This window comes from Motacilla alba, chromosome 2, assembly GCF_015832195.1.
Source record: "Motacilla alba alba isolate MOTALB_02 chromosome 2, Motacilla_alba_V1.0_pri, whole genome shotgun sequence".
Taxonomy (NCBI): Eukaryota; Metazoa; Chordata; class Aves; order Passeriformes; family Motacillidae; genus Motacilla; species Motacilla alba.
The window spans coordinates 102,383,288-102,403,438 of record NC_052017.1 but is presented as its reverse complement, the minus strand read 5'-3'; the positions used below and the strand labels follow the sequence as shown (position 1 = coordinate 102,403,438).

Here is a 20,151-nt window from a genome sequence, read left to right as displayed (position 1 = left end):
CATTAAAAGAAAAGTAGTGCTTTGAAGTTAAGCACTCCATGGATAAAGAAGGAAGAATTAAGGTTACTTTAGTAATCTTCACTGTGATCCTCTGTGTATTTGCATTATGATGCAGTCTTAACTGCTCAGGCTCTCAGATTACCAAAGCTCTAATCCTAAATTTCTAGAAATCAGACTATTCTTTTGCTTGATCTATAGAAACAGCTCCTTCTCCTTTTATGTGGGTCAGCCCTTAGCAAGGGGTGCAATGAACAAATAATTGTATAAAGGACTTGTGGAATGAAAAGCATTTTGAATCAATGTCAAGTTAATGGAAAGACATGGTCTTCAAGGAGAGAGGATGATACCCCATTAGGCCATCAAAATGCCTGTTCTGAAAGGCAGCACAGTTATGGAGATGTCATGATCCTGCATACTAAGAACAATTATTCTGTTCATAAATGCAGATACAGGACATTGGTCACTGCCCAGTTGCAGAATACAATGGATTTTTGCAGGGAGGATTTTATTTCTTATATTTATGTGTGTTACCTGAGGTGCATACAAACATCTTGTGACTACCATAGGCCTGTTAGGAAGAGAAATGAAGCTGGGAAAAAAATTGCTGGCTAGAAATTTGCTTGAGCTCATTCTCCTCATAGTCACTAGGAATATTGCCCCTCCTTGGGGAAGCAGATGTGGGCCCATAATTTATAATGCAATACATAGATAATACTGGCTTATTGACTAACATTAACTTTTGAACACATCACTTCATATACACAAAAAATTGATAAGATTTTGGTTGAGAAAAATGCATAGAGCTATGAAATAATCTTTTAAACCCATTGAAAAATATCCCTCTCTAGGGCTCTGTACAAAGAATTTAAGAAACAAATGTACCAAATTAAAGTAGAAGTGTAAATGAATTTTTAAGGGAAAGGCAAAAGGGGATTTAAATTATAATGTTGCCTACCTTTGTCTCTTAGTAGTCTCAAGAACATTAAAAAGTTGTATGTTAGATTATGAAAGAAAAATGTAAGCCTACTTTTGGGGATTTTTTTTAAATGTGCTCCTCTATTTTTCAGGAGCTTTTCAAATGCCATAGCATTCAGAGATCACATCCAACATCCAAGAAAGTACCTTGAATGGCTCCCATTGATTTCCATGGGAGACACTGTCAAGCAGTGTTAAAGATAGGACTGGACACATCCTACGTCTCTTCAGATGCAACAGAATTTATTTTTTGATAAAGCTATATTTCTCCAAAGCTATTACTGTAAATCATCAGTTTCATTTCTTAGAAATGAAAAAAAAAAACCCTAGCTCTCCATTTAGTTTAATGGGAGTTTTGAAAAATGAAAATCCTGTTGAATTAATAGAATTAGTATAAGTATTATTACTGCCTTGTCTGCCTTCTTAGAACTGGATTTTGCAAAAGCAGTATTTAATTTATTACTTTAATGTATTGAGGCTACTTGTATCCTCATGTGCTACACAGTGTGAACAATGTGGAATAAAGACAATGGTTATACTGAATCCTATTAGTTTTACTGTTTAAAACAAAAGCAATCCCCTGTCAACTAGTCTAGATCTTCTTCCATGTTCCTTATTAGTGTAAGCTTCATCTTTACATCATGTAGCTGATTGTTTGCCCAAAAGAAAAGATATCCTGTTATCATTTTTAGACCTCATGATACTTCAATATGAAGGGATTTTATTGTTGGTTATGGGATTTGGTGGCTACAGAGAAATCTTTACTGGTATGCAGGTATATAAACTGTAGATAAGAATGATTTTTATCGTCTCAGAAATACCTAAAAAAGCTTTACAAAAGATCAGAAATTACAGTCAAATTAACTGAAAACTGCAGGTGAGAGAGGTAAGGGAAAATAGTTGCCAATTTGTATATACCAGCCATTTCCCTTTAAATAATCTCTCAAATACATATAAATTAAAGGCTGTGAGTTTGAATTCAAAAACATATCCAGAAGAAAAACAGGTGTCTGTTAAGGATAATAGATTTCAACCATGATCAATACATCTGTTGTTCAATCTTAAACAAATCGCCTTGCCACAGTTTTATAAATTGCTAAGAGATCTAAAGGAAAGTATATCAAAGCAATGATGTGCTGGAAATACTAACAATACAATTTAAGCAGCTCTTCCCTTTTCTCCTCCTTCTATTTTTCCTTGTCTACTCAGCATCTTCCAGAGGCTTGGAAGAGTCCTCAGTATTTACTGGACTACAAAAAAATATATGCAGCCGTAAAAAAATAACATGTAGCACCCAACAAAACACTTTCCTCTGCTGTCAGTATGGACCGTGGTGACAGATATGACAGGTGCCCACAAGCAAGGACATATACAACAGTTTAACTTCTCCCCTCTTTGTGGAGCCCTATTCATTTTGCCTTTATAGGACTGCATCCTTCATGTCAATTCAGACAGGGAATTACCAGAACAGAGTATTCCAAGCAAAGGGACTAGGGTTTGGAAATTTGTTGGTTTTGTTGTGTTTGTTTGGTTGGGTTTTAGTGTGGTTTGGGGTTTTTTTGTTTGTTTTTTGTTGGTTTTTTTTGTTGGTGTCATTGGCTGTTTTGTTTTATTTAAAAGTCTGATATTACCAGAGCATACTCCACAAATTCCTTTTTTTTTTTTAATCCAGTTTCCTATGAAGTTTAGTGTCAAAAAACACAATAATTTGTCTGTCTGAAGCTCACATGTACCTGTGTTTCTATATTGACTTTAAACACAGCACTCTTCAGTGGTGTTTCAGGGCACCCTAATAGCTGTAGGTTGGCTTTGCTACCATTGCAGAAGCTTGAAAATAACTCAATATACTGTAGCTTGTAATTTTTAACCCATGGCAAAATAATCTGCCCTTGACTTCTGAGATAATGGGTTAGATGCATGCAACTAATGTACAAGGTCCCCAGGGATAAAGTATGTCCTTAGGAAGATGGGTAAACACTGTTAATAAAATAAGAAATGTAAGGACTAGAACATAAAAAAGTATATTGCAACAGGTATAGCAAACAATTTAATTTTCAGTTTCTTGCTGCAGCAAGAAGTTATAGTACTGATAAGTGCTTCTGACTGAGGCAGGAAACCTCTGGATTTTCCAATTCCAAGAGTTTGTATAAAAGTGGTTGGAAAATTGGAAAAAATCCATGGGCTATAGCTACTGCACACTAAAATGGTAACTGGATGTGGTGTGCTGCTTCTCCTAGTGCAGTCATGTACAGTTGGACTTGGCCTTCCTTGTTCAGCCACAGATTGTCAAAATTTCTGCCAAAACAGGCTATTCTTACCAGCTTGTTTGATCAAGATTCTTTCATCTGCTTGAGTACCCAGTATTGTGTGTGTGTGTTTTTCAAACTGAATTCAGCTGCACATGGACTTTTCAACCACATTCAGGTGTGTGCTTCAATACTGTAAAAGTTGCAGGAAGTGCAGGAAGCATAACTTGCAATAAATGACACGCTTGTGTGAATTATTAGTCCCATGGAAATAAGTAGAAGTTACATTTGCCCGGTTTGAACAATTTATGCTTTATAACTACAGTCTGTTAGAGTCTTTTTCACAGAGCACATATAAATATTTCCAGCAGCTGTGACTGCCAAATTACTTGGAGCAAGTGAACATTGCTCAGTCTCAGTATGAAGAGATTAATAACAATCATGCCTTATGCTCATCCCAAACATTACTCATTCTGCTTTACCTCATACATACTTGGGACTTAAATGCCCACTGACATCTCAGCCAAAACTGTGAGTGATACAACTACAGCCTGTGGTGGTAATACAAGAAGTCTTTTTGCCTGAAATGTGCTATGAAATAGAGTTATGTGCTTTAAAATAGAGTTACATTTATCACTTACAGTATACATGCAGCAGAATTTGCAAATTTACACTGATTATGTTATGCATTGGCAACTTAACTAACCTGCATTTACCATTCTGTCTGTATTTATTCACAGAATTCAAGGTGGATGGCTAAGCAACCGTTTCTGCTTTCTATATTCTGCAATCTGCCTTCATGTTTTATTTTGATATGAAAGCAGTCAGCTGGTCTCATAAATGTGGAAGAGAAACATATGCTAAAATAAGAATGTCTTCTTGGAAAACTCTAGAGGAGTTTCACAACTAAGTCACTAACCATCCAACTATGATACCAATGAGGATACAGCAACTTCTCAAAAACCTTGCATAAATACCATAACAGAAATGCACAGTTCAGGAGCAATTCTTACAGTCTCTCCTTGGTCCCAGTACCTGTTTGTAACATAAGACAAATGGGATAGGGATGGAGAGGACAGGGAACAATTTTCATAATATTAACATGCTGGCTCTGCCTACTGTCTGCCAAGTAGTCCAATTTACAGAAAGTAATGTTACCAGTCTGGATCATCCTTCAATGATGGGTGCCAGGTGGAAAAGCCTAGAGTGCTTTAAAATAGATTCTTTGCCTTCACAGACTTTTCCATCTCAATTATCATCACTCCGTAAATCAAATGCAACTAGCCATTGTGGATGTTCCGACCTGTTGGGGGGAGAGATGTGCAAATAAAGCAGGTGTATGGTACACTGCTATTGCATATTGACTCTCATTCTCTGAGCTTACCATAGTCAAAATATAAATTTTCACATAATATATAAATTATAAATATAATATAAATAAAAATAATTAATAGATAATATTTATATAATATAAATTAAATATATATAATATAAATTTTCACTGCTGGCCAGTGCTGTCCATTGTGGTAGCTCTCACTTAAATGATAATTGGGATTATTTGTGCACATTTTAAGCTAGAGATATTTTGTAACTGCAGCATTTTCCAGACTTTCTCTTATGTTAATAAGTTATATTGTTATTAATAGAAGTAAACCCGTCAGCCTTAGGTGTGCGTACTTACCAGCTTTCACAGCTGTTAAAATGACAACAAGCAAGTTTCCATACACATTTAAGCAAATCAAAGTGCTAGGATAACTCTTGCTTCAAATACACACATATGAGAGAAAGTGGCTGTTTTTTCTGACTTAAACCATGACACCATTCTGTGAATTTCTCCCATCAGTGCCTGTGAAACCAGTCCTAGCATGCACTAGAAATTTCTTAGGGCATACAATTGGTACCTTAACAGTACGAGCCCTGATTTCAGAGGCGTCTTTCAAACAGTCTGAAACACAGCAGGAGTGAGAGTGAAATGACAGCAGCTATAAACTTCACCTCTTATATTGACATAGATTCTGTAGATATCATTCATTTCAGTAGCAGAAGCCCCTCTCTTTAGACATGACATCCACATGTATATGAGATCCACAAAATATTCCAGAAATCATTTCACTTTTAACCCATGCAGTGTCTTTTGCACTTGGGAGGGCAAATGCTTCTCAGGAGATACTGTAACACATAAAATCTGCACTTAGCTGTGTTTTAACTCGGTCCAAATCCAAATTTAAAGAAAAATAGCAGGAAATTTTTTGTTTGTTTTAAGATCACCAAATGTAAGTGCTATACAATTCTCAGGGATTTTCTTTTGCTAACATAATCACCATCATATTTCAGGAGAACCTGAGATAGCCTTTGCTAGCCCTCTAGCTTTAAAAGCTCAGGTGTAGCTATGTATTAAAAAGAAAAAAAAAAAGTGAATTTATTAGCTTAAGAGCATACAGCTTGGTAGGTTAATCACACACAGACTGTTAGAATCACAGAATATCTTGCATTGACTGGGATCCAGAGACATCGCCAAAGTCTGACTCCTGGCCCTGCACAGGACCACCCCAAAAATCACACCCTGTGCCTGAGAGCACTGTCCAAATGGTTTTTGAACTCTGTCAGGCTTGGTGTTATGACTTCTTCCCTGGGAAGCTGTTCCTTCAATCACCCTTTGGGTGAGGATCCTGTCCCTCTGCTTTCCCTTGTGAGATGTTGTAGCTGCAATGAGGTCTCCCCTCAGTCTCCTCTTGTCCAGACTGAACAAACCAAGTGACTTCTGCCTCATAAGGCTTCTCCTGGAGATCCTTCACCAGCTTCATGGCACTCCTTTGGATGCTCCCTGACAGCTTTATGACTTTTTCATATTGTGGTGCCTGAGACTGCATTTGATACTCAAGAAGAGGCTGCTAATGATCACAATATTTAAGTATTTCATGCACTGCACAAGTCAGAGCATCTGTTAGAGCTTTGGATCAGTATGTTGTCTATTAGCCTACTACACTAAGTGTTAACAGTACTATATATGCTTGCATGTTTTGCTGTGACAGTTAAAGAGCCACAGGATTATGTATTGTCAATACAGAGGCTAAATATGTCATAACAGCCTTAGGCATTGCAGGCTGCTTTGATTCAGCAATATTCTGTTGTAGTCCTCTAACACACTGTTAAAACTTTTTGCTTGCTTGTTTTGCAGGAGCAATTTAACCATGCATTCTGCTCAGCTAATTACTTTGCTTTTCCAGAACATACAATATCTTGCTCACAGAAGTTTTACATAAGCAGTAACTCAAGAAAAATTTGGGTATCTTTTCCCTCTCAAGATCACTTGTGCAGAAAGACCAGAGAAAGGATGTGACAGCCTTTACTTTCTAGTCTTCTTATTTTCAAATACTCTCACCCACTCTGACATAAAGAGCACTCAATCTCACCTGACCCTTCTCTTATCTCCTGGGTACCAGGTATGTGGACACTATAGAGCATTGCCTTTAATTTTGACTTACTGTTGTCTGTTGAATGTCTTTCTCCACTTCTCAAGGCCCTCATGCTCAGATGTCAGTGAGCTCCTTGTTGATGGATGATTATTACTGCCCATTTCCTCATCCTTATAAGTTTATCTGAAAACTCCCCCCAAGCATGATTACTGAGTTTGTGTCTTCCCTGAATAAAATTCTCTGTGAACTTTAGCTCCATTGTACCTTGGTACAGTTTAGTTTCTTACCTCATTGGCACCCACAATCATATCCTGGCACTAGTCAAGCCATCAAACCTTTCATTTTACTTTCTTAGTTTGCCTTAGGTTTTCTCTCAGTCATTGTGGGACTATTTTGAGTTTGTTCTGGAAATTCTCTATAAACATGAATAAAGTGTTTCTCATGCCCTACTTAAAAGTTCCCCTTTTAAAACTCTTTGTAGTAGACGAGCCATGCGCACTGGGATCCTTTACCCCTCACATCCCTTTCTATTCACCTAGGTCTCTCTAAGCAGTCCTCTCTTGCATTGTCCACAAGCTGTTTAGTGGAAGAATCCACATTCTTGTTCTGTATGTGTTCTCTAACTTGCAAAATGAAGCCGTGGACCATGAGCAGCGGTTCAAGAGAGTATAGTAAAACAAACTACTGATGATCAACCTAATTGTTATTAGTTCCTCTCTTTTTGCAGTGTGTCCATGTGAAATAAGTCAGCAAATATCATGCCAGGTATACAACCTGTGTTCAATACAACCTGTGTTCAATACACTGGCTTAAACCTAGAGGCACAGTCAGGAGCTTCTGGATTGTGTATTTACAGTTTCCCATGGAAGAAAAACACAATTAACAAAGTTAAGGTGTATTTGCCTCATGACTTACCTTCACCTGGTAAAATAAACCTCACCAGTTTGGGCCCTGAAAGACCTGTCATGTTCATAGACCTTGATTTTCCTTGCTGTAATTATGAGGCTGCTCTGATATTGTAGTTCTAGGGTTTGCTTTGATTGCTAGTGATTTTACTGACAGATATTGGGTGGAAAAATCTTGCTTGAAGGCATATTGGACTTCTGAAGTAAAATTCTGAGGCAAGATCATACTTCAGAAAAATACTGCACAAACAGTTTCCTGCAACATTTAAAGATACACAGTTTTAAAGGGCAAGAGGGCTTTAAGAGATAGTTTGAGTTCCTGCTAACAGTGGAATGTATACATTCTGTATAAAATTTAGTAACATCCTAGAAGGTTTTATATAGAAATGGGAAGACCTTGCAGAGTTCTGTTTGCTGCCACAACAAAACCTGCCACAGCAGAAAACCTTTCTCTTTTCTCATCTGGCTTCAAGTCAGATTCCAAATCTTGTACTAACAAAAGTAACATATCTAGCAAGTACTGTTCACAAATTTGGTTGTTGCAGTGCAAACATATAGCCAATTTTCTGTTCCAAATTACTTCTCCTGCTTTCAGCACAACCTGGTAAATCTGCCATAGATCTGTTGTTTGCTCTAGCCTTCTTTTAGGGTTACATCCTCCAGACCCATCTGTTCAGGTTATTTTGACTCCTAGACCTCAGGGTACACAGACCTTCTTTTCCACATTAAATCTCTTTTTAGAGACAAATATTTATGTTTCCCTGTGTGATATAGGCAGATGCTTTATTTCCTTCTAGGTCTGTCGCAGCTCTTTCGCTGTCTGGCACTGTGGAAAGGAATATGCATACTTTAATTCCCACATTGCATATTTCCATGTCTTGAGACAACATCTCCCAGTGAGATTTCCTCTCATATCTTGGAAGCTGTGCCTTCCCACTGCCACTGCCATGCTTAATTCATTTGTACTTGCATTGGAACAAAGATAGAGAAAATAATATCAAATCAAAATGACAGGTTTCCCTGTCATTTGCAAAGGCTGATCTGAGAACTACCTGATAATTCTATTTCAAACATAAAGAGAATGCAAAAGTAAAGGAATTGCTGCCAATGTTTTGGTTGTCCTATCACCTGCAAAAGCAAGATCTTGACAAAACATGCTGATGACCAGCATAGCACACAAAATGGACATGTGGAGGAAACTATCTCTGAATGACAGCAGATTGCTGTTGTGAAGGGGATGGGCATGTCTTTCCCAGTGAAGCAAAAATACAAACTGTCTGAGGGAAGGTACTGACCTTTTTTTCACCTTTGCAGTGTTGGTGCAATGCTTCTTACTGTTGAAGTCACCTTCATGTGAATTTGAGAGGAATGCCTGTTTCTGCACATCAAATGACTGAGCTCAGTCTAAAAGAAGTTCCTATTAAGGATACTGAAGGTAATAGTCAACTAATTCTGCACCAGCCATGAGATTAATTATACCTTAATATTTGCAATGGGGTATATTGAATACAGACGAAAAATTGTTTTCTGATGGCAATAATACTAACACACGCTGCATTTGTGAACTTCTGCTCATCAGCCACAGCAGCAGGGTATAAAGAACTATGAATTTGTAAGGGATAATTGTTGGAGAATAGATATAGACATATTGCAGCTATCATTGGATAAAATTAAAACCAGAAAATAGTAGAGGAGGGTGTTAAATTTTATAGGCTTCAACTTCTTTTTAGGTAGCTATTTTATGCATTTCTGTCCTTCTACCAGAAAGACTAATACTGTCATATCCAGAAAAGGGACTGGGACCCAGTACATGGGTGTGATAATGTGGAAAGATCCTAGCTCTGACTGCCATCACAGCAGGCTCTGAGCAGGCCACAGGTATTGGCTGACAAGTAAGTTGGCATGAGGGAAGTTTCTCTGCCACCTTACATGGATATGGATGCCAATGAAAATTTCTGTCATCAAGGTAGTAGGGATATTGTATTTGTAGGTTGAATACAAAACACTTGGTAAGGTCAGATCTTCAGGTCTTGCGACTTGTGTCGGTGGTTTTTTGCTCCAGGAAGATGACAGTAGAGCTCAGCAGGAAGTGTGGCTGTGATTTCATCCTGGAGAAAATGATGGAGATGAAGCTGAAAGTTTTGTTAGAAGAAGGATGAGAACTAAGGGGTCCATAATGCATAACAGTGACAAACCCTGCAGAACACCTGGAAGGGACACAGGAAGCAGAAGCAGAACTAGGAGAGGCAGTTCTAGGTTAATTACAGTGTAACTGGGCAGGAAGGGCTGGCAAGGAGATGGCTGAAAACCAGCCGGGAAAGGCACCACCAGATCCAAAAGACACCATCAGATCCAGTGCCCTCAGTACTCTCAAATACCACATCTTCTGAGGACAATTGCTTGCCCTGTCAGAAGCAAAGCCTGCATGGGATTATGACTTCTATCCATCAGTGTATTCCCAAGACAATCAAGAGGGAAATTCTGCTGCCTTAATTAATTTTTTTCTTCTTCTGGGAGAGAAATGGATGCAGAGACATCTATATTAGCAGGTCTTAGATACTACTGTTGTCTCAAAAGATCATTATTTCTCTCTCCAGCAGCAAAACAGTGCAAGAAGTGGGTGAGTTTTAATTGTTGGTGCCAACACAGCGTGCACCAATTTTGACAAAAGCTTTACTAATTGACTGATAACGAATCTATTTGCCAGAGTAGCTGAACATGCAAGTCTTCTTTGACCAAGCAGATAATTTAAGGTGAACATCATTATCAAATTATGTACAGCTGAAATCAGATCACTTGGGAGTCTCAACAATAGCTGCTTTGCATAGTTTCATGTAGGTACGGAGATATAACTGGTTTAGTGTTGAAATACTTCAATCTCGTTCACACAATTTATAGTTTCATGCCTGTTTATGATGGGGAAAATACAAATGCAAATATTACTGCATAATGAAATCCCTTGAAATTTTTCCTCATGGCTGAACCATCAGCACAGCAACTGTGCAGGCATTGGATATAGATTCTATTCCCTGGTTCCTCCCTGGCACACATTAAAAATATCACCAAATAACAACACAGCTGTTGGTATCTAAAGACATGATTAGAGATACAGGTTAGTATTATATAATCTGAGGACATGCTGGGGAATTTAGCAACAAAACCAGCAATTCAAGCATTTATGGGGATGGCCTTTTCTGTTCTTATCTCTCTTCATCGAGGCCATCAAGTAATAGCATGTAAAGATGAAATATGGCTGTTTCAGATGGTGGATTGATATTAGTCCATGGCTATTTTCACTCCTTGTGGAGACAGCAATGCTAGTAATTTATGACTAAGAGTACATTTTACAGAATACATGCTAACAGAAGAGATATGTTGTCTTGCATATCTGAACTTTTTGTTACACCTGTGGTACATTTTGTCTGATTTATTTTTTTAGCAAGCTTCACTTAAACAAATAGGTTGTGTTACCTTTACAGAAGTTCTGCATTAGCACTTTCTGCCTTACCTCATTTTCCTAAACAAAAAACCCCAAGAGTTTTACAAAACCCACATAGCCATTAGTTGTTCTGTATCACCATCTGCTGCAACACTACTCCCTTATTTTACTTGCACATACCTGGAGGTTTTCTTTCTTCCACATGATTGTTCTTTTATGAGTAGCCACAAGATTTTTCTTGCCCTTTGCCACCATTGCTTTTGCCTTAAAGAAGTACAAAATTAAAGCTGTAGAGACATTATAGAGTTTGACATGATAGCAAAGTTTTTTACTGAGACTCGTGCATAAGATGCAGCCTTCTTGATCCTGAACTATTACCAATTCCCTTGCCTTTCAGTCACATCATCTTCCTCAGGCTCAAAAATAAGTTCCAAGGAATTGATTTTGCCACCATAACATGTCAACAATACTGGTGATTTTAATGGAATTTTGAAAAGGCTGATGGTGGGATCTTTTCACATCACTGTGAAAGGCAGGTTTTTAGTTTTGGCCAAATTAGTTTTCTTTTGACAAAAAAAACCCCACATTGTTCCAAATCACTAGAGCACTGGAATTTGGCCTGCCACAGCCCCAGGTGGCTTCCTTGACACTGCAGGGTTAATTGTCAATAGGAGATTAACATACTTCACTGGAGAAACTAGAATCAGCTTCCCACATTGTACATATATTTCTGGAAAAACAAGGACATATAATGATAAAATTTGGGTAGGTAGCCAACTGAGTGTACTGTTGTCTCAACATCCATTAGCTTTAATTGCTGGGGTGATTTATGTACTTCACGACACAGATGAACATGCAGGGTGCAAGCCAAGGTTTCTGTCACCCACAAGGCTATGGCAGAGCCTCTGCTTTGCCTGCCTCTCCTCTGCTATGCCATCTTCCTCCTGCAGCATTAAATGTACTGAAGGAGAGCTTAGGAGCATGACTGGTGTTGATGCATCACTTCAGTACAAATGCACTGAAACCTGTTTTGCTAGCCTGTGTCACAGCAGCCTGGCTTGCGTGGATCAGAACATTTCACTGTATTCCTAAGGTTTATGTAAGGGTCATGTGTACTAGAATGGGGGGAAACAGTCCTGTTCCTCAGCCCTTGCTCTGAGCAGATCAGGTAGAATCCAGCTCCAGTTCAGAGACCGCAATGCGGGGCCCCAGTGAAGACACCCATTTGGTCATGGGCCTTTTTATCAGTGGAAATAAAACTGGCAGTTTATTCCAGAACAGTTTATTTATCAACATAGCAATGAGGTTACCTCTTTATTCTCATACACTAACTAATAGCACATTTCCTGGGGGGATGTCCATTTTGCCTTCACACAGAAGTCCTAATGTGGTAACACACATGACAGAGCTGTTTCTGCTAAACAGCCGCAGATGTAAATATACACAGATTGCTTGAAGAGAAGCAATACTAACCCTTTCAGTAAGTTAGACAGAAATATGGGCTGGCTGAATCCACATTCCTGGGCAAGATCACAGCAAGGCAGTGTAAAGGAAGACTGGAGGCATGCCACGAGCTCCAAAGGTTTCCACAGAAAAGTGGAGTGAAACAAGGAGGGCCTTTGCTAAAAGAGCGGATAGAGAGTCAGAAGGACTTAAGTGAACACAGATTGGAGGACAGGATTGAGACAGAAAAGTGTGGAATGTGTCTACAGAGAGGGCAAGTCATGGGGGACAACAGAAAAGTACTGGTCCTGAGCCTGAGACTGGAGAAGAGCTGCTGTGCTATCTCTTGTGGGAAAAACAGGCTGGCCTCCAGAGTGGGAGAGAGCAGTTCTAGGTAATGTTGACAACATGATCCTAGATGTGATATTGAGACTAGGGGGGACCCAAGCAGACATTTTTACCATGAGAGAAAGTAAAAATTTCGGAAATTGATATTGTGAGGAGAAAGATCCCTTGGGATGCAATCATGAGGATGTGTTGAGGCTTTCAGGATTGAGGTAGACAAAACACTTCTATGGCTGTGAAAAGGGCAAGTTGAGAATGAAGAGGAAGTAGATAGGCTGGTAATAGTCATTCTGCTTGTTAATTCTGCATGTAATTATGCTCTCCTTGGAAGGTATGGGCAGGTGCCCATGCAGAAATAAGTAAAAGCAACAGGCAGCACATAGATTGCCTTATTGGGGGGTGAGATTTATTTAAATAGAAGAGTGTAGTTTAATATTGTTAGAGAAAAGAATGTTTATTGTACTGAAGGCAAACTACAGCATTTCCATCATGCATGCTTTTCAGTGACAGGTCAGAAAGAGGAGCAGAGAAAGTAGGGATGGGGTTTGAAAGGTCTGAAAGCAGATGACAACTCATCAAAGCTAATGGACCAGAAAACATGAAAGGTCCAAGTGTCAACGTGACCGAAAATGAGCAAATGTTGAAAGAGATCAGATGAAGGTTGAAGAGGGAGAAAGTGGCTATAAAAAAATATCAGAAAGCGCTGCTTGATAAAATCACTCATTGGAAAGACACCAGGAATGAGAAGAATGAACCAAGACTGAAATTTGTAGAGAGATATGAAAGCAAATAAATATGCATTTAAGGATGGGATGTATCATCACTGTAGGAGTTGAAGTGGTTATGGATGAGTTGGGAAGACTGCAGGACAGAGAATTAGCAAGACTTTAAAGAAAGTTGATGGGTGTGGTAAGAAGAAACAGCAAAATGAATAGAAAGAGAAGCATCAGATGCAGTTTGCTTAAAAGCTGGGAGAAAAGTTGGAAGAAGAAAAGATGCAGAGAGAAGCCTGACAGATCAAGCACAGGTGGGTTAAGTTGAAGACTATGAAAGTAAGCAAGAAGGAACAAAAAGAGTTTAAAATAACTGGGAAGTGGTGGGATAACTATTACAGGCTGTCTTCCCAGAGTAAGCAGATGTGTCCTCATTACAAGAACCATATCGCACAGGTATTCAAGTCAGTCATTTATTTCTGTGATATCAGGCCACACACTGCAGAGTTTTTGTGTTGTTCCCTTTTTATAGAATGATATGTCAAAAAGTACCTGTACTGACATCTCATCTGGTTGCAGGAAAAAAAATCTTGTTATATGTCAATCACCAGATGGCATTTTGAATGGAAAGAAACAAACCAAACCAAAAATATATCGTTTAATGGATATTCAGGGATGATTTCATCACCTTAGATGAAACTTTCATAATCTTAGAACAAATAATGTTCTGTGGAAATGTGTGTGTATGCTAGTCCAGTAGCTTAGGATTTAGGAGCTCTAAAGATGAGTAGTTATATTGTCACCACCTTTGTGACTATTTAAAATGATTCACATCTATCTAAGTTGGAAATTGATTGGAAATTGGACCACAGGAATATAAATGCCTTTAGAAGCCTTCATATGCCAAATGCATCAACTGTTTGGCCAGAAAACCAGTATGTCTGAGAAATAGCCTCCTAAATCTACTGAGAAAGGACATCTGGGCTAGAAACACCCTTTATTTAAGGAAACAAGAAAGCTGGACTTTTCCTACTGGAAAAGCCTTTGAAAGATCTTAATTATTTGCTTTGCATACTCAGATATATTGCTTCAATTTGTTTCTTTGCATTTTTGTACAATTTATGATACACCCTTCCCTGAGCCCTCTACTGTGCTTTGTCTAATCTTGTATCTTTTACACTACAGCCACCCAGGATTATCCATCAAATAACACATGGCCAGTACTTTACACGTGCACTGTAAGGCAAGGCTTGTGTGGAAACGCACCCTCTGGGCTGTAATTCAGGCAGCTCAAAAGGTGCACACATTCTGGGATCTGCTTTTTTGCAGCTCCCATTAGTTGGCATTGCCCAAGCTTTGGTTATGCACAGAAGAATCATGGTACACCTCACCACAGCAGACAGCAAAGATACTTCTAGAAAATGGAAAAGAAATACCTAGCCAACTCTGGACAAAAAAAACCCAAAAACCCAAAAAACCAAAAAAACACCCCACCCAAGAATAAAAGGTTTGTAATTTAAGTTTTGTACTGGAGAAAGTAGAGCTGGTAGACTGCAGAAATAAAAATCTAATGTCTTTAAAAATGAAAACAATTTCCAGTGTCAGAACTCTTTCTCATTTTTCTTTTCCTTTTTATGTCACTGTAGTCATGCTCAAAGACAGGCCATTAATTCTACTTACAGTGAGTGATGGTCATTTCAGCTGCAAGGGTGAGGTCATTGATTTATGGAGGTTATAGCTGAATTTGGGAACATGAGATAATGGAAGAAAGTTGACTGACTTTTTTTTTTTTTGTGTAATTTGAGCACATTGGTTTCCTTTAAACAAGGATTTTTGAAATTCTGCTCCAGGAGCTCTTACAGGAACCATTAGTTCCAGCTGAGGAGCAAGACTGATATTTAATAGGAGTTAGAAAAAAAGGTGGAGTTGGGAACAAAAGGCATCAACCAGACCAATGTACAGTCTGAACAGGGGCTAACATTATTCCAAGGTAATGGAATAATCTGGTTACAGTTAGTGAATACAGAAACGTACAGAAAACATTTTTATAGAAAATAGAAAAACTAACAACATGATATCCCATTGCTTATCTATATGTAAATCCTTGAGATGGAACTACAAGATGCATAAATGATAATAGTCATTTAAAGTATGACCGACTTTTAATTAGGAAGGCTGGTATTGTGTGTTGCTCTGAAGCACTGGAGCAACCATGGGCAGACTTTGCTGATGTGGCATACCATTAGTGACAAAAGACAGAGAAACCCACTATTGGCAGTGTAAGATTGATATAGCCTTTGGATTCTATAGATTTAAGAAAAGTACTTATTTTTCTTTCTTTAAAAATAACATAAGAAATAGAGTTAGTGTTTCTCAAACCAATCCACTTGTCCAGCCATAGTCCATCCACAGTACCTCAAAGCACCACTGTACCGTGGGATCTAGATAGGACTGCAGGAGATCTCAGCATTGCCTCAGGCATGTCACAAACCTTCAATAGGAAACATCATTAAAAGTAATGATTTGATTCCTAGTTCTGAAGAATCTTGACAATTATTGCTCTGGTATAAAAAAGAGGAATGTATTTCTTTTTCTCTTCCTTAATTCCTGTGAAGATACAAAGGTCAAGCTTGTAAATGGGTGTTCTGATCTGAACTGACAGAACTGTTCTGGTGTAAGGAAAGAAACCTGCAGCAAGATTTGCCAGTGTGATTGCCAAACTGAAGCCTAGACTCAATGTCCAATTTATATGCTATGAAGAACTATTTATCAGGAGCTATCATTTTTGCAGATACAAATTGTTGTACAGATGAAGCACATCATCTCACCAGCTGTCTAAATCTGCTCTGGGAAGAAATAAAGCTAAGCTGTTAAACCCTTGCTTTGATCTAGGATATGGATTTAGAAACACATTATTTGTTTTTCATATTTGCTTGAGCACAGAAAACACCATTACTTGCCATTTGTGATGAGACAGCCTTAAAAAACTTCAGGGGCATAAATGTCAAGGAATTCCAAGCAGCCTTAAAAAATGTCAGTGTGATGTATTCACTCTTTCTGTATGTGTAATGGTCACTGTTGCAGTGGTCACTGGCTATGCCCATTCTAGCCTGGTGTGCAAAGCCCTTACCATAATGGCTCAGAGTAGTCACTTCTCTCAAGATTGAAGCTGGGATTCCAGTTGTAGCAAGTAAGGCTGCCTCCCGTGCTGGTGTCTGTGCTGGCAATGCTGCCCACAAGTAACACACTGATGGTTTGTTTTCCAGGTTGGTGTATGTTGAGAAGGCAGACAAAGACCAACAATAAATGAGAAGAGACGGAGACAAAAGATGGTTGGTAGAAACAGGCAGGTGCTCTTTATTTCATGTGGCACAGCATTAGGCAGACAACCCAAGAAACAGTTTCTAACAAAAACCAAAGCTATAACTTCCAGGAACCATCCCCCAAACAAGGGTCTACTACCAACAGTGGCACTGAGATATCCTTGCCTGTCCACTCTCATCTCCTCATAGTTTATATGCGCTTAGGCGGTACCTTAGTGGCGAGTGTCCTTTCCAAGGAGACTAACTTCCTACAATGCAGTATCTTTAGACAGCATACATACTGTGCGGGATCACCAGAATACAATCTCCTCAAGCCATGCTAAAATATAATGCTAACTCTGGAGAGAAGGCCGTGCGATCGCCTCGCGTCTCTGTGAGGTAATACGATGCTGTTTCTTAGCTGACAACATGAGGGGCACCTGAAGGAGGATCAATATGGCTTCAGAGTCTATTTTTAAACTCCTGATGCAGTAGCGAGGGCCTGGTGTGCCACCGGCCAAGACAGGGTGAGGACCTCCTTCACCCCTGACCGCCGCTGGGCACCAGCAGCACCAGAGAGCTGAGCCTACTGTCACTCAGGGGGATGAGAACAGAGATGGTCTTGGGCTAGGAGGAGGAGGAGGAGAGGGCCATCAAAGATCACAACAGACCGTCAGCTTTGCGTCGTCATTAGGTGAGAGGTAACAATGACGGCGGGGCAGGGAGGGGTTACAACGTTAGCACTCCAGATTTAAAGGCATGAAGAATGGCTGGTGGAAGGAAGATGTTTTGGAGACTAAGGGCAAAGCTTTAAAAGCCTTGGGATATTACTTTTAATTATTATCTACAGGTTATTGTCTCTATATATACTATTTTTCTTTCTAAATTATGAAAATAAACATTTATTAACAAGTCACTGGGTCAAATCCTGCTCTCCACTGAAGGCAAATCCATTGACTTCAATGGGAGGGAGCCCCGTGTAAACAACGAAGGGCAAATTTGGCCCTTTATATCCTGAAAAGTCTGCTTGTACCCATTGCCTTTCAATACAGCAAGGAAATACAGATTGAAGGGTGAATTAATTATAACAAATTTCTCATTTCTCTTAAACTGCCAGGGGAGTGTCAGTGAGATGTGGCAAAGGAGCAAAAAAAAAAAAAAAAAAAGAAATGGAACCAGTAAGTAATAATAATACTGCTTAAAGAGAATTTTATCCATGTTTCAGAGCCAAAGTACAAAAAAGAGACTGGATCTGGATCAAGCGCTACTGGCCTTTACTTTCTAAGCAACAACAAAATTCTTCATTTAGCTTCGGTGAAATGTTACAGAATCAGAGAAAACAGAAGGAACCAAACAGTCCTTTTCCTCTGCAAACATCATATGCCCAAAGGTGAACACTGTCATCCCTTTGGATTCTCCGCTAACTCCCACTGTCTGCACAGTGCAGTGTCAGCCACTGAAGACAAAACACATCTACTGTGCACATGAGTGAAACCTGTGGAGTCTTACAAACATAACATTTTGATGTTTTGAATACTAAAGACCACTAGGTGCTTTTAGACACAGAACAATACGATTTCAGATGCATTTACCACTTTTATTTCACTATGCAGAAACATACATTCACCATGTGTTGAGATGCAGCTGACAGTGTAATGGACGCTATCCCTTCCGTGGGTATTAGAGCTGGACACTAGCGAGTTTTCAGTGGACGTTCTGTACAGGTTAAGGCTTGACTCAGAACTAGATAGTAAATGCTGACCAGATTCTCAAACAGATTTTTTTTTCCTCTGAGAACAAAAGGGAAATCAATAGAAAACCATCACGGTTATTTCAGATTAATAATTTTCTAAAGCTGCAAACTATGTAAAATACAGATTTTTTTTTTCTCCAAAATAACTACACATAATTTACAAGGTTAGGATCTGTGAAGGGTGACTGGAAGCTGACTCTGAACAATGCTGACAAAAATCATTAAAGTTAATATACTAAAATCATTACTACCTCATAAGGTATTCAGTCAGGTATACAAAGCACACTTTGTAAGCATTTATATGTTTGGATAAGAGTAAAGATTCATCATTGTTTATCGGGCAGTAATAAAACCAGATGAAACAAATATAAGATTCAAGTTGTTTACTGAATAAACTGTGTTATTGGCACATCTAATGTGTGGTAAAACATTATACACAGTACCTATACAGCTTCTAGCATTTTTGGGGTAATCTTCATTTACATTATCCGTAAACAAAAGGCTTGCCACCTAACAAATTTTAATTTGTTTAGAGTTTCAGAAACTGTGAAAGGCATGAACTGTTTATGTGTTACATGAGATCACTGTTTATATTGTTTATGAACGTGCAGGTAAAGCTGAAAACTTAGAGATTTTAAGAAAATTAAAAATGCTGCTTTTCTGTAATTTTATTGTTGCTTCATGCAATATTGTTTAACTGCTGCTGATTCAGATTGCTTTCTATGGGAAGGTATCTCTGCCAGTTTCTTTATTAACGGTCAAGATCAATTCTTCTGTACTGAAATTTTCCATAGACAGATACAAGTCAGTCAGGTTGGAACTGAGACTCCGTATAGGTTCTCGTATTCCTACTGGTATGCATGTCTGGATTCATATGCATTGTAGGTTATTCCTGCAGAAAAGAGAACTGAGTTAATTATTCAAAGCAACTTCTCTATTGCAAAAGAGATTTTGTCAATTTGTTCACACAAGAAAAGCTGTTTGAAAATGGCATATCCCACTATAAGCAACTTGGACCAAATCCAAAGTCCACTGACGCCAATGGAAAGAATTAGTGACATCAATTGACTTTTAAGCAAGCCACATTGAGCTGTCTCTGAAACAATTAGCAGAATACCACAAGAATCACAGCTACTCACTCCTTAGTGACTGGTTCCATCTTCCAAATAAATAACTGACACTGAAATTCAGTTTTCTTTAGGGTCTGTATATCCAAAAGCAGGAGAGCCAAAGAGCTTCAAAAGGTGCTGTGCATTATACTCTGTTACTTACACCAAGTGCTAGGGAATACATATTGTTTTAAGAATAAAATGCTGCTATCGATTCAACAAATCTGACAAGCAGCTTTTTCTTCCCCTTCTGCATACAGCATTCAAAGCAATTTGTGCAATGGTGCTGGCATTAAGAGCTTTTGCATAGCAGGTTAGTATGCATGACATGTTTCTGCACAGAGGATAAATATAGGAATATTGAGGCGTCTGTTTAGCCAGCCACTATTGGAGAGCATGCCTTTGCTGAGAAAAAGCTGGACGCAAGGAAAGCTGCATTATCATCTCATCCTGATAAACAATGCTGCTTTAAAACATTAAATGTTCTTTCAAGTACAAGAAAGCC

The 20,151-nt window shown here is 38.7% G+C and overlaps 1 protein-coding gene across 26 annotated transcripts in view; it reads right to left on the bottom strand.

Annotated features, from left to right (window-relative positions):
• Positions 1–16,812: 16,812 nt before the first annotated feature.
• Positions 16,813–20,151, bottom strand: part of EPB41L3 (erythrocyte membrane protein band 4.1 like 3) — a 143,323-nt gene continuing 139,984 nt past the window's right edge. For all 26 annotated transcript variants that reach the window (XM_038130115.1, XM_038130114.1, XM_038130119.1 and 23 more), the window contains one exon: positions 16,813–19,429. The gene's annotated coding sequence lies outside the window, so the exon portion shown is untranslated. The remainder of the gene's footprint in view (positions 19,430–20,151) is intronic.